Source organism: Giraffa tippelskirchi, chromosome 8, assembly GCF_054371585.1.
Source record: "Giraffa tippelskirchi isolate mGirTip1 chromosome 8, T2T-mGirTip1v1.2.pri, whole genome shotgun sequence".
In the NCBI taxonomy this organism is placed as follows: Eukaryota; Metazoa; Chordata; class Mammalia; order Artiodactyla; family Giraffidae; genus Giraffa; species Giraffa tippelskirchi.
Genome location: NC_137282.1, coordinates 79256274 through 79268423, shown reverse-complemented (window position 1 = coordinate 79268423; position 12150 = coordinate 79256274). Strand labels below are relative to the sequence as shown.

At 37.6% G+C, this 12150-nt stretch overlaps 1 long non-coding RNA gene across 1 annotated transcript in view; it reads left to right on the top strand.

Annotated features, from left to right (window-relative positions):
- The window catches only part of LOC145518030 (uncharacterized), a 357466-nt gene that overhangs the window by 296899 nt on the left and 48417 nt on the right, over positions 1–12150 (top strand). The window lies entirely within an intron of this gene.

Below are 12150 nucleotides of genomic sequence, written 5' to 3'. Positions count from 1 at the left end.
TGTCAGAATGTTTTCTCTGACACTTCATATTTAATGAGCATTTTGGGGGAGAATATTTTCTTCAGGAAGAAGATCAGGAAAAAATAAAAAAGAACATCAGCAACTAAAATCTTTGACCATAGATTTAGAGGCTATTTCTGGAAAGTTCTTTGAGCTATTTTGTCCACAATTATATACCTATGCATTTGACACTCAACTTGACAATTAACATGAAAAAGGCAAAAAATATTTCCCTAAGCAATTTTTCAACTTCACTGATACGGATATTTTGTAAGGAAAAAGTTCTTGTAGATCCCCAACAATGAAATATTTTTATCACGATGTTAATTAAACTGTTTGAATTTATATGATGAAACTTAAATAAATCTAAGAGTAACAATAGGCTCATGAAATCCATAAAATTCAATATTAATTTAATATGAGTTATATGGTTGCTTTAGTGATACAAAATTACTATTTAACCTATGAACATGATAAACTTTTTAGTAGCACAAGACTTTATGCTTCGTGAGGACAAATCCATGTCTGGTTTTTCTTACCATTATGTGATCTTAAGAAATATTTGAGGAGAAAGTGAGACAATGGTCCTTATTAATATGAACAACTTTTAAAATACTGAGCAGATCAAAGATGTATAATATTTTACACTGAAGACTATAGAATATACCCAGGTTCAATCCCTGGGTTGGGAAAATCCCCTAGAGAAGGGAATGCCTACCCACTTCGGTATTCTTGCCTGGAGAATTCCATGGACAGAGAAGTCTGGTGGTCTACAGTCTGTGGGGTCACAGAGTCAGGCACAACTGAGTAACACTTTCACTTTCAAAAGAAACTTCGTAAACAAATGCAGGGGCATATTAGTTAATGGATGAGAAGATTCAGTATTTAAAGATGTCAATGTACCCATAAACTAATCAATCAATTCAATGTAATCTGCTCAAAATCCTAAAAGGTGACCTCTTTGTAGAAATTGATAATTCAAAAATCCATATGTAAAAGCAAAGGCTTATGAATACACCAGTAAATCTTAAGAACAATAAATTTTAAAACTGGAGGTCTTACTACCATATACTAAGACTCACTGTTCAGTTCAGTTAAGTTGCTCAATCGTTTACCACTCTTTGCGACCCCATGAACTGCAGCACGCCAGGACTCCCTGTCCATCACCAACTCCCGGAGTTTACCCAAACTCATGTCCATTGAGTCAGTGATGCCATCCAACCATCTCATCCTCTGTCATCCCCTTCTCCTCCCACCTTTAATCTTTCCCAGCATCCGGGTCTTTTCCAATGAGTCAGTTCATCGCATGAGGTGGCCAAAGTATTGGAGTTTCAGCTTCAACATCAGTCCTTCCAGTGAACACTCAGGACTGATCTCCTTTAGGAAGGACTGGTTGGATCTCCTTGCAGGCCAAAGGACTCTCAAGAGTCTTATCCAACACCACAGTTCAAAAGCATCGATTCTTCGGTACTCAGCTTTCTTTATAGTCCAACTCTCAAATCCATACATGACTACTGGAAAAACTGAAGTAATGTCTCTGTTTTTAATATGCTGTCTAGGTTGGTCATAACTTTCAAATCCTAAAAGAAGATGCTGTGAAAGTGCTGCACTCAATATGCCAGCAAATTTGGAAAACTCAGCAGTAGCCACAGGACTGGAAAAGGTCAGTTTTCATTCCACTCCCGAAGAAAGGCAATGCCAAAGAATGCTCAAACTACTGCACAATTGCACTCATCTCACACGCTAGTAAAGGAATGCTCAAAATTCTCCAAGCCCAGCTTCAACAATACGCGAACTGTGAACTTCCAGATGTTCAAGCTAGTTTTAGAAAAGGCAGAGACCAGAGATCAAATTGCCAACATCCGTTGGATCACCAAAAAAGCAAGAGACTCCCAGAAAAACATCTATTTCTGCTTTATTGACTATGCCAAAGCCTTTGATTGTCTAAATCACAATTAATTGTGGAAAATTCTGAGATGGGAATACCAGACCACCTGACCTGCCTCTTGAGAAATCTGTATGTAGATCAGGAAGCAAAAGTTAGAACTGGACATGGAACAACAGTTAAGTTCAGTTCAGTTCAATCGCTCAGTCATGTCCGACTCTTTTCGACCCCATGAACTGCAGCACGCCAGGCCTCCCTGTCCATCACCAACTCCTGGAGTCCACCCAAACCCATGTCCATTGAGTCAGTGATGCCATCCAACCATCTCACCCTCTGTCGTCCCCTTCTCCTCCTGCCCTCAATCTTTCCCAACATCAGGGTCTTTTCCAATGCATCAGCTCTTCGCATCAGGTGGCCAAAGTATTGGAATTTCAGCTTCAACATCAGTCCTTCCAATGAACACCCAGGACTGATCTCCTTTAGGATGGACTGGTTGGATCTCCTTGCAGTCCAAGGGACTCTCAAGAGTCTTCTCCAACACCACAGTTCAAAAGCATCAATTCTTCGGAGCTCAGCTTTCTTTATAGTCCAACTCTCACATCCATACATGACCATTGGAAAAACCATAGCCTTGACTAGATGGACCTTTGTTGACAAAGTGATGTCTCTGCTTTTTAATATGCTGTCTAGGTTCGTCATAACTTTCCTTCGAAGGAGTAAGTGTCTTTTAATTTCATGGCTGCAATCACCATCAGCAGTGATTTTGGAGCCCAGAAAAATAAAGTCAGCCACTGTTTCCACTGTTTCCCCATCTATTTGCCATGAAGTAATGGAACAAAAGACTGGTTCCAAATAGGAAAAGGAGTACGTGAGGGCTATATATTGTCACCCTGCTTATTTAACTTATATGAAGAGTACATCATGCAAAATGCTAGGCTGGATGAAACACGGGCTGGAATCAAGATTGCCAGAGAAATATCAAGAATCCCAGATATGCTGATGACACCATCCTTATGGCAGAATGTGAAGAAGAACTAAAGAGCTTCTTGATGAACATGAAAGAGGAGAGTGAAAAAGTTGGCTTAAAGTTCAACATTCAGAAAACTAAGATCATGGCATCTGGTCCCATTACTTCATGGCAAATAGATGGGGAAACAGTGGAAATAGTGACAGACTTTATTTTGGGGGGGGGCTCTAAAATCACTGCAGATGGTGAGTGCAGCCATGAAATTAAAAGATGCTTACTCCTTGGAAGGAAAGTTATGACCAAGACTCACTGTAAGCTATACTAATTTTAAAAGTGTAGTGTTGATGAAATTATAGGCAGCCTGACAAATGGAACAGAGTCCATAAGCAAAGAAACAAATGTACATTCATTCACCTGATTTACAGCAATGGTGGATGCTACATTGAAGTACAGAAAGTATGGACTTTTCAATAAGTAGTGCTGGGTCAATTACATATTAATACCAAAAAATGTTTCTTGACCCCTACTTTATACCATATAAAAAATTAATTCCATATGGATTGCAAGTCTAAATGTGAAAGGTGAAACAAATAAAGCCTTTTAAGTGAAAACAAAGGTAATATCTTTTTTCCCTGGGAAGAGTCAAAGATTGCTTAAACAGGACACTAAAAGCACTAACCATTAAAAATTATCAGTTTCAGTTCAGTTCAGTCACTCAGTCGTGTCTGACTCTTTGTGACCCCATGAATCACAGCACGCCAGGCCTCCCTGTCCATCACCAACTCCCCGAGTCCACCCAAACCCATGTCCATCAAGTCGGTGATGCCATCCAACCATCTCATCCTCTGTCGTCCCCTTCTCCTCCCACCCCCAATCCTACCCAGCATTAGGGTCTTTTCCAATGAGTCAACCCTTCGCATGAGGTGGCCAAAGTATTAGAGTTTCAGCTTCAACATCAGACCTTCCAATGATTAAGCTTTTAGCTTAGTTACTTCTGCTTCTGGAATAGATTCAGTAATATGGATCATATTCATGCTCCCAATTGAAATAAAAACAACAACCCAAAAAATACCAGAAAAGAAACAATGACAAAAAACGACAAACCGACAAAATACGTGAAGCTACCACAAAGAGTTGGACATGACTGAGCAACTGACCAACAGCAGCAACTGTTCTTGAGACATCATAAATTAAGACATAAAGGAGAGTGATCACTGGGAGATGGAGAGCAAATGAAGCAAGCTCTATTAATTACCCTGGCTTACTCTCTTCAGAGAGTTTATGGTCTTCAGTTTAGGTGGGGGAACTCAGGAGGAGACTAGAAGACTCCCTGAGTTGAGAAGGCAGACCTTGTCCAGGAGGTCAAGGAAGCTAGAGTTTACAGGACAAAGTACTGAACAGGACAGAGCTTCACAGAGAAATAATTTTAGAGATAAATATTTAACTGACTTCTGACTGATGTATGAATATGAGGAAACCATCTGAATCCAAGAAAAGAATGGTGAGAGGCTACTACTGAGTACAGTGCCTTTTTGCACTGCTGCTGCTGCCAGGCAATAAACCTGATGATTCACATGACATGGGAAATAACTCAAATGGAGTTGCTTCTCTAAAAGGGAAGAAATTTAAAATTATCCCTAGACTAAATGCTACTCTGATTCCACCTCAGTTCAGTTCAGTCGCTCAGTCATGTCCGACTCTTTGCGACCCCATGAATCACAGCGCACCAGGCCTCCCTGTCCATCACCAACTCCCGGAGTCTACCCAAACCCATGTCCATCGAGTCGGTGATGTCATCCAGCCATCTAATCTTCTGTCGTCCCCTTCCACCTAACAACTCTTAAAAGCAAACTTAAAAGGATTAAACTGTTTCCTAGTAATTTAAACACAAATTTTAAGAATACAAAATATCCAGAACCCAAGAAGGTAAAATCACAATGCCAATTAAGTAGGCATCTAATTAAAGATTATCAGACATAGAAAGAGGTCAAAAAATATATCCAATAATGAGGACAAAAATCAACCAACTGAAACCAAATCACAATGACACAGATGTTAGAATTACCAGATGGGCATTACAAAGTTATTTTTATAACTGTATTTCAGATGTTTGAAAAAATTCAGTTGAGAAAGAGAAGAAATAAAAAACTCAAAGCAAACTTACAGAGGTGAAAAGACAGATACATTTTTAAAGTACTAAAAGAAAAAAACTGTCAAATTACAAATTTATACCCAGCAAAGATATATTTTAGAATAAATATTCATCACTAGTAGATCTTAAGATAATAGAAAAAAATACTAGAGAGAAAACTAAAGCCACACAAAGGAATGAATGAAGAGCATAATGGTAACTACATGACAAACTACTTGGTAAATAAGTAAGATATTTCTTATTATTTAAATATCTTATTAAATACATAATAACAATGTTTTGTGGGGTGCATATGTATAAATATATAATGAAAAATAGCATTAAAGCCAGGAGGATAAAAATTAAAGTATTAAACTGTACAGTTCAGTTCAGTCACTCAGTCGTGTCCCAATCTTTGTGACCCCATGAATCGCAGCACGCCAGGCCTCCCTGTCCATCACCAACTCCCAGAGTCTACCCAAACCCATGTCCATCGAGTCGGTGATGCCATCCAGCCATCTCATCCTCTGTCATCCCCTTCTCCTCCTGCCCCCAATCCTTCCTAGCTTTAGGGTCTTTTCCAATGAGTCAACTCTTTGCATGAGGTGGCCAACGTATTGCAGTTTCAGCTTCAACATCTGTCCTTCCAATGAACATCCAGGACTGATCTCCTTTAGAATGAACTGGTTGGATCTCCTTGCAGTCCAAGGGACTCTCAAGAGTCTTCTCTAACACCACAGTTCAAAAGCATCAATTCTTTGGCTCTCAGCTTTCCTTATAGTCCAACTCTCACATCCATACATGACCAATGGAAAAACCATAGCCTTGACTAGATGGACCTTTGTTGGCAAAGTAATGTCTCTGCTTTTAAATATGCTATCTAGGTTGGTTATAACCTTCCTTCCAAGGAGTAAGCGTCTTTTAATTTCATGGCTGCAATTACCATCTGCAGTGATTTTGCAGCCCCAAAAAATAAAGTCTGACACTATTTCCACTGTTTCCCCATCTATTTCCCCAGATGCCATGATCTTAGTTTTCTGAATGTTGAGCTTTAAGCCAACTTTTTCACTCTCCTCTTTCACTTTCATAAAGAGGCTTTTTAGTTTCTCTTCACTTTCTGCCATAAAGGTGGTGTCATCTGCATATATGAGGTTATTGGTATTTCCCGCGGCAATCTTGATTCCAGCTTGTGCTTCTTCCAGTCCAGCGTTTCTCATGATGTACTCTTCATATAAGTTAGATAAGCAGGGTGACAATATACAGCCTTGACGTACTCCCTTTTTATTTGGAATCAGTCTGTTGTTCCATGTCCAGTCCTAACTGTTGCTTCCTGACCTGCATACAGGTTTCTCAAGAGATAGGTCAGGTTGTCTAGTATTCCCATCTCTTTAAGAATTTTCCACAGTTTATTGTGATCCACACAGTCAAAGGCTTTGGCATAATCAATAAAGCAGAAATAGATGATTTTCTGGAACTCTATTGCTTTTTTGATGATCCAGTGATGTTGGCAATTTGATCTCTGGTTCCTCTGCCTTTTCTAAAACCAGCTTGAACATCTGGAAGTTCACGGTTCATGTATTGCTGAAGCCTGGCTTGGAGAATTTTGAGCATTCCTTTACTAGCATGAGAGATGAGTGCAATTGTGTGGTAGTTTGAGTATTCTTTATCATTGCCTTTCTTTGGGATTGGAATGAAAACTGACCTTTTCCAGTCCTGTGGCCGCTGCTGAGTTTTCCAGATTTGCTGGCATATTGAGTGCAGCACTTTCATAGCGTCATCTTTCAGGATTTGAAATAGCTCAACTGGAATTCCATCACCTCCACTAGCTTTGTTCATAATGATGCTTTCTAAGGCTCACTTGACTTCACATTCCTGGATGTCTGGCTCTAGGTGAGTGATCACACCATCGTGATTATCTGGGTCATGAAGATCTCTTTTGTACAGTTCTTCTGTGTGGTCTTGCCACCTCTTCTTAATATCTTCTTCTTCTGTTAGGTCCATACCATTTCTGTCCTTTATTGGGCCCACCTTTGCATGAAATATTCCCTTGGTATCTCTAATTTTCTTGAAGAGATCTCTAGTCTTTCCCATTCTATTGTTTTCCTTTATTTCTTTGCATTGATCACTGAGGAAGGCTTTCTTATCTCTCCTTGCTATTCTTTGGAACTCTGTGTTCAAATGGGAATATCTTTCCTTTTCTCCTTTGCTTTTTGCTTCTCTTCTTTTCACAGCTATTTGTACAACAGTTCTTATATATATATGTGAAATGGTATAGTATCACCTGAAAGTAAATTGTGGTAGATTAGAGTTGTTTAACCGAAAACAATCACCTATATGATGAAACAAACAATTATATTTAATAATCCAGCAAAAGAGAGAATATGGAATCATATTTCATATGGAATTTGGAATCATTTAAAAACTTAATAAAAACACATTAAAGACAAAGATTGTCATACTAGATATTTTAAAAATCAATCCTAAATTATATACTGCATACAAAAAAACCATTTTAAATGTGAAGACACAAATAGTGGAAAATAAAAGGATGATAAATGATATACCACAGTAAAACTAGTGAAAAGAAAGCTAGAATGGCTATAATTATATCAGAGAAATAGATTTTAAAGCAAAGAATATTTCCATGGATAAAAAAAAGGTGATTTTATAATATTAAAGTAGTGAAAACATAAGAGGGCACAATTCCAAACATGTATCTGCCTAATAAAAGAGCTGCAAAAGACATGTAGAAATAGACATAGTCATAAATTAAGATTTCAATACTGTACTCTCAATAATGGATAGAACATGTAGACAGAAAGTCTGCAAACATACAGAAGATTTTCATATTGACAGCTACCTTGATTCAATTGACATTTTAAAGCTCTCTCCTCAACAACATCATTCTTTTCAAGTCCACCCAGAACATTTATCAAGATAGACCATATTCTGGGCCATAAAACCAAGTCTTAATAAATTCAGAAAGATTCAAGTCATTTAAAATATGTTCTCTGAGTACAGTGAAAATAAATTAGAAATCAATAAAAGAAAGAGATCTGCAAAATCTCTAAATAAATAACATGTGGAACCTAAATAATACTATTATGTGATTCATGGATCAAAGAAGAAACCAAGAGAAGAATTAGGCAATATTTTGAATTGAATGAAAATAAAACCACAGTTATGGGATGCTGCTGAAGCACCTATTAGAGGAGAATTTATAGCATTAAGGGCCTATTTTAGAAAATAAGAAAGGTCTCAAATTCATAACCTCAGCTTTTACCTTAAGAAACTAGAGGAAGAACAAACTAAGAAAATAATAAACATTATAATGGAAATAAATGAAAAGAAAAATAATAGAGAATATCAGTGAAAGCAGTAACTGGCTTTTGAGAAGCTCAATAAAATTGATAAAACTATGCAGACTGACCAGAAAAAAAAAGAAAGAAGGCACAAACTGCAAATTTGAAGAATGAGAAGTGCTATCATGATAGGTTCAGTCTCTGCAGACATTAAAATGATAAGGGGATATTATGAACAACTTTACATCAATGAACTCTAACATAGATAGACAAATTACTTGAAAGTACAAACTACCAAAACTCAGTCAAGAAAGAATACATAGATGGCCCTGTCTTGTAAGGAAATTGAATTTGTAGTTAAATTTTCCTGTAAAGAAAACTGCAAGCCCAATGACTTGCTGGAGAACTCTACCAAACTTTTATGGAAGAAATATGAATTCCACACAAACTCTTCAAAAAACATTGAAAGGGAAATATTTCCCAAGTCACTCTATGAAGCCATTGTTGTTTTTCAGTTACTCAGTTATGTCCAACTCTTTGAGACCCCACAGACTGCAGTACTCCAGGCTTCCCTGTCCTTCACAATCTCCCGGAGTTTGCTCAAACTCATGTCCATTGAATCGGACAAGCCATTCATCCATCTCATCCTCTGTCATCCCCTTCTCCTCCTGCCTTCAATCTTTCCTAGCATCAGGGTCTTTTCCAATGAATCTGCTCTTCGCATCAGATGGCCAAAATATTGGAGCTTTAGCCTCAGCATCGTCCCTCCAATGAATATTTTGGGTTGATTTTCTTTAGGATTGACTGGTTTGATCTCCTTGCTGTCCAAGGGACTCTCAAAAGTTTTCTCCAATACCATAGTTCAAAAGCATCAGTTTTTCAGCACTCAGCCTTCTTTATGCTCCAACTGTCACATTTCCAATATCTCTGATGAACATAGACACAAAAATTGTTTACAAATTTTTAACAAAGCTAATCATGGCCAAGCTGGGTTTATCCCAGTAATACAGAGCTAATTTAGCATTTGAACGCCAATTAATATAATTCAACATATTAAAAAACTGAGAAGAAAGAAAGCACTTCATCTGAATAGATAGAGAAAAAGCATTTAACAAATCAAATATTCATTCCTGATAAAAACTCAGTAAACTAGGAATAGAAGGGAACTTCTTCAACATGATAAAGGGCATCTAAAGAAAACTATCACTGGCAGCATACTTTAATGTTGAAAGACTAAAATTTTTCCCCAAAGATCAGGACATGGATATTCATTCCCATCCCTTGCTATTCAGCATTATACTGGAGAATCTGACCAGTGCATTAAGAGAGAAAAAAGACATCTGTATTGAAAAAAAGAGAGAAAATCTTTTTTTTTTTTTACCAGATTAATGATCATCTATGTAGAAAGTCCAAGAAACTCTACAAAAAACTACTAGAACTAGAAAGTTAATTTTAGTGAGATTTCAGTGTGCATAATCGACATATAAAAATCAATGATAGTTCTATGTACCAGCAATGAACAGTTTAAAGTTGAAATAAAAAATATCATTTCCACCTGCATAAAAATATGAGATATTTAGGTACACATCTGCCCAATATTGTATAAGACCTGAATGCAGAAAAACTGTAAAATATTGCTGAGAGAAATTTAAGAAAACTTAAATGTACCTGATTCAACAGACTGGTTCAAAAATGGGAAAGGAGTACATCAAGGCTATATATTGTCGCCTTGCTTATTTAACGTTTATGCAGAGTACATCATGTGATATGCTTGGCTGGATAACTCACAAGCTTAACATTCAAAAAACTAAGATCATGGCATCCAGTCCCATAGCTTCATGGCAATTAGAAGGGGAAAAAGTGGAAGTAGTGACATATTTTCTTTTCTTGGGCTCCAAAATCACTACAGACAGTGACTTCAGCCATGAAATTAAGACACTTGATCCTTGGAAGAAAAACTATGACAAAACTAGACACCTTTTTAAAAGCAGAAACATCACTTTGCTGACAAAGGTCCATATAATCAAAACTATGATTTTTCCAGTAGTCATGTACAGATATGAGAGTTGGACCATAAAGAAGGCTGAGTGCTAAAGAATTGATGCTTTCAAACTGTGGTGCTGGAGAAGATTCTTGAGAGTCCCTTGAACAGCAAGATCAAACAGATCAAACCAGTCAATCCTAAAGGAAATCAACCCTGAATATTATTGGAAGGACTGACTCTGAAGCTGAAATTCCTATATTCTGGCCACTTGATGCAAAGAGCTGACTCATTGGAAAAGACCCTGATGCTGGGAGAGATTGAGGGTGGGAGAAGAGGGCAACAGAGAATGAGATGTTTGGATGGCATCACCGACTCAATGGACATGAGTTTGAGCAAACTCTGGAAGATAGTGAAGGACAGGGAAGCCTGTCATGCTGCAGTCCATGGGATTGCAAAGAGTCAGACTTGACTTAGCAACTGAACAACAATAACAACCTTGTTCATGAATTGGAAGATTGTTAAAATACCAACAAAGATACTGTTAAGATACCAGTATCATTAACATAGCAATTCTCCCAAATTAATATATACATTCAGTGCACTCCCAATCACTATTTTAAAGGCAAATAATATTTCTGATGATGAGAACTTCAGCTTGCATTTCTATGTTGGTCTTTGCCATCACTATGGCCTTGATATGTGTTGTGGTCACACAGCATGTGGCCTCTGATGTACTACTCTTTCAGCTAGAACGATCTTTGATCTTCTTTAATAAGTTACATTGTGAAGATTCCACATCCCCAGGTACTACTGAAATACTAGCTTTGAGAGAAGTATTTTTATTTTAGCATACATTCTGCACAATCCTGCATTACACTTTCTTCATCAGAAAGAATGAAGAATATGCAAAAACACAAAAAGGCCAGGTTAACTGTTGCATACTTTATGCGATAACTCATGATTCTCCAAGAGATTAAAGATGGGGAGCTCTCCACCTTTAACTTTACAATATTGCCTCACACTGGCCCCACTCCTAGAGAATTTTTGTTCCTTTCAACAGATACTGATGTCCTCCCCCAATTTTTGGCTTTGATAAAAGTCTATGCCTCTTTAACTAGAGCATACTAATCAGATCGCCGTCTCTTCTGAATGTTGTTAAACAGCTGTTATTTCACTGCAGTTTTGCAAACTTGCTCAACGGGGTTATTAAGATGTTTGCCTCTACCTTAAATGCCTCCAAACTACCAATTTTGTTTGTTTGTTTTATTTTCTCTTCCTTCCACGTCCATGTGATTTGTCGCTGCAGTTTGCCCAAATTGTTCTTGATTTACAAAAGCCCTCTTTTTGTGTCCTCTTATTCGTTACCTCCAATGTACTCTTAGCTTGGAAATCAGACTACTTACCTTATTAAAATTTAAAATAAAAATTGACCCTGATGGCATGTCAAAGGGTCTCTTCAGTGGATTCAAGGGCCTCAGTTTGTGTGGCATGAAGCTACTTCAGTAGCTTAGAGATCTTTCCCTTTCTTTTCAGGTACTTGTTAGCAATAGCTGGAAATGAAAGATGACTGACAAGTGAGTCACTATCATAATAGAATTACTAAGAAAGCAGGATATTGAAAATTACAAGCCACAGCACTAGTTATGCAGTAGTGTTTGAAGCCTTCATGAAGGTCAAGGTAGACTCCCTTAATATCTCCTCTTGGCAAATGTCTATGGTATGAATTGGAAGCCACACGAAAAAGCCCTGTAGGCTTGCTGCAGCCCTCCAAGTCCAACAGAATAGACAGAGATTTCATTCTTCTTAACTGTTATATTGCCAAGAAAGCCTGTTGAATTCTGAATATTCCTGGAAGTGATATCACATTTAGTTAAATCAGCT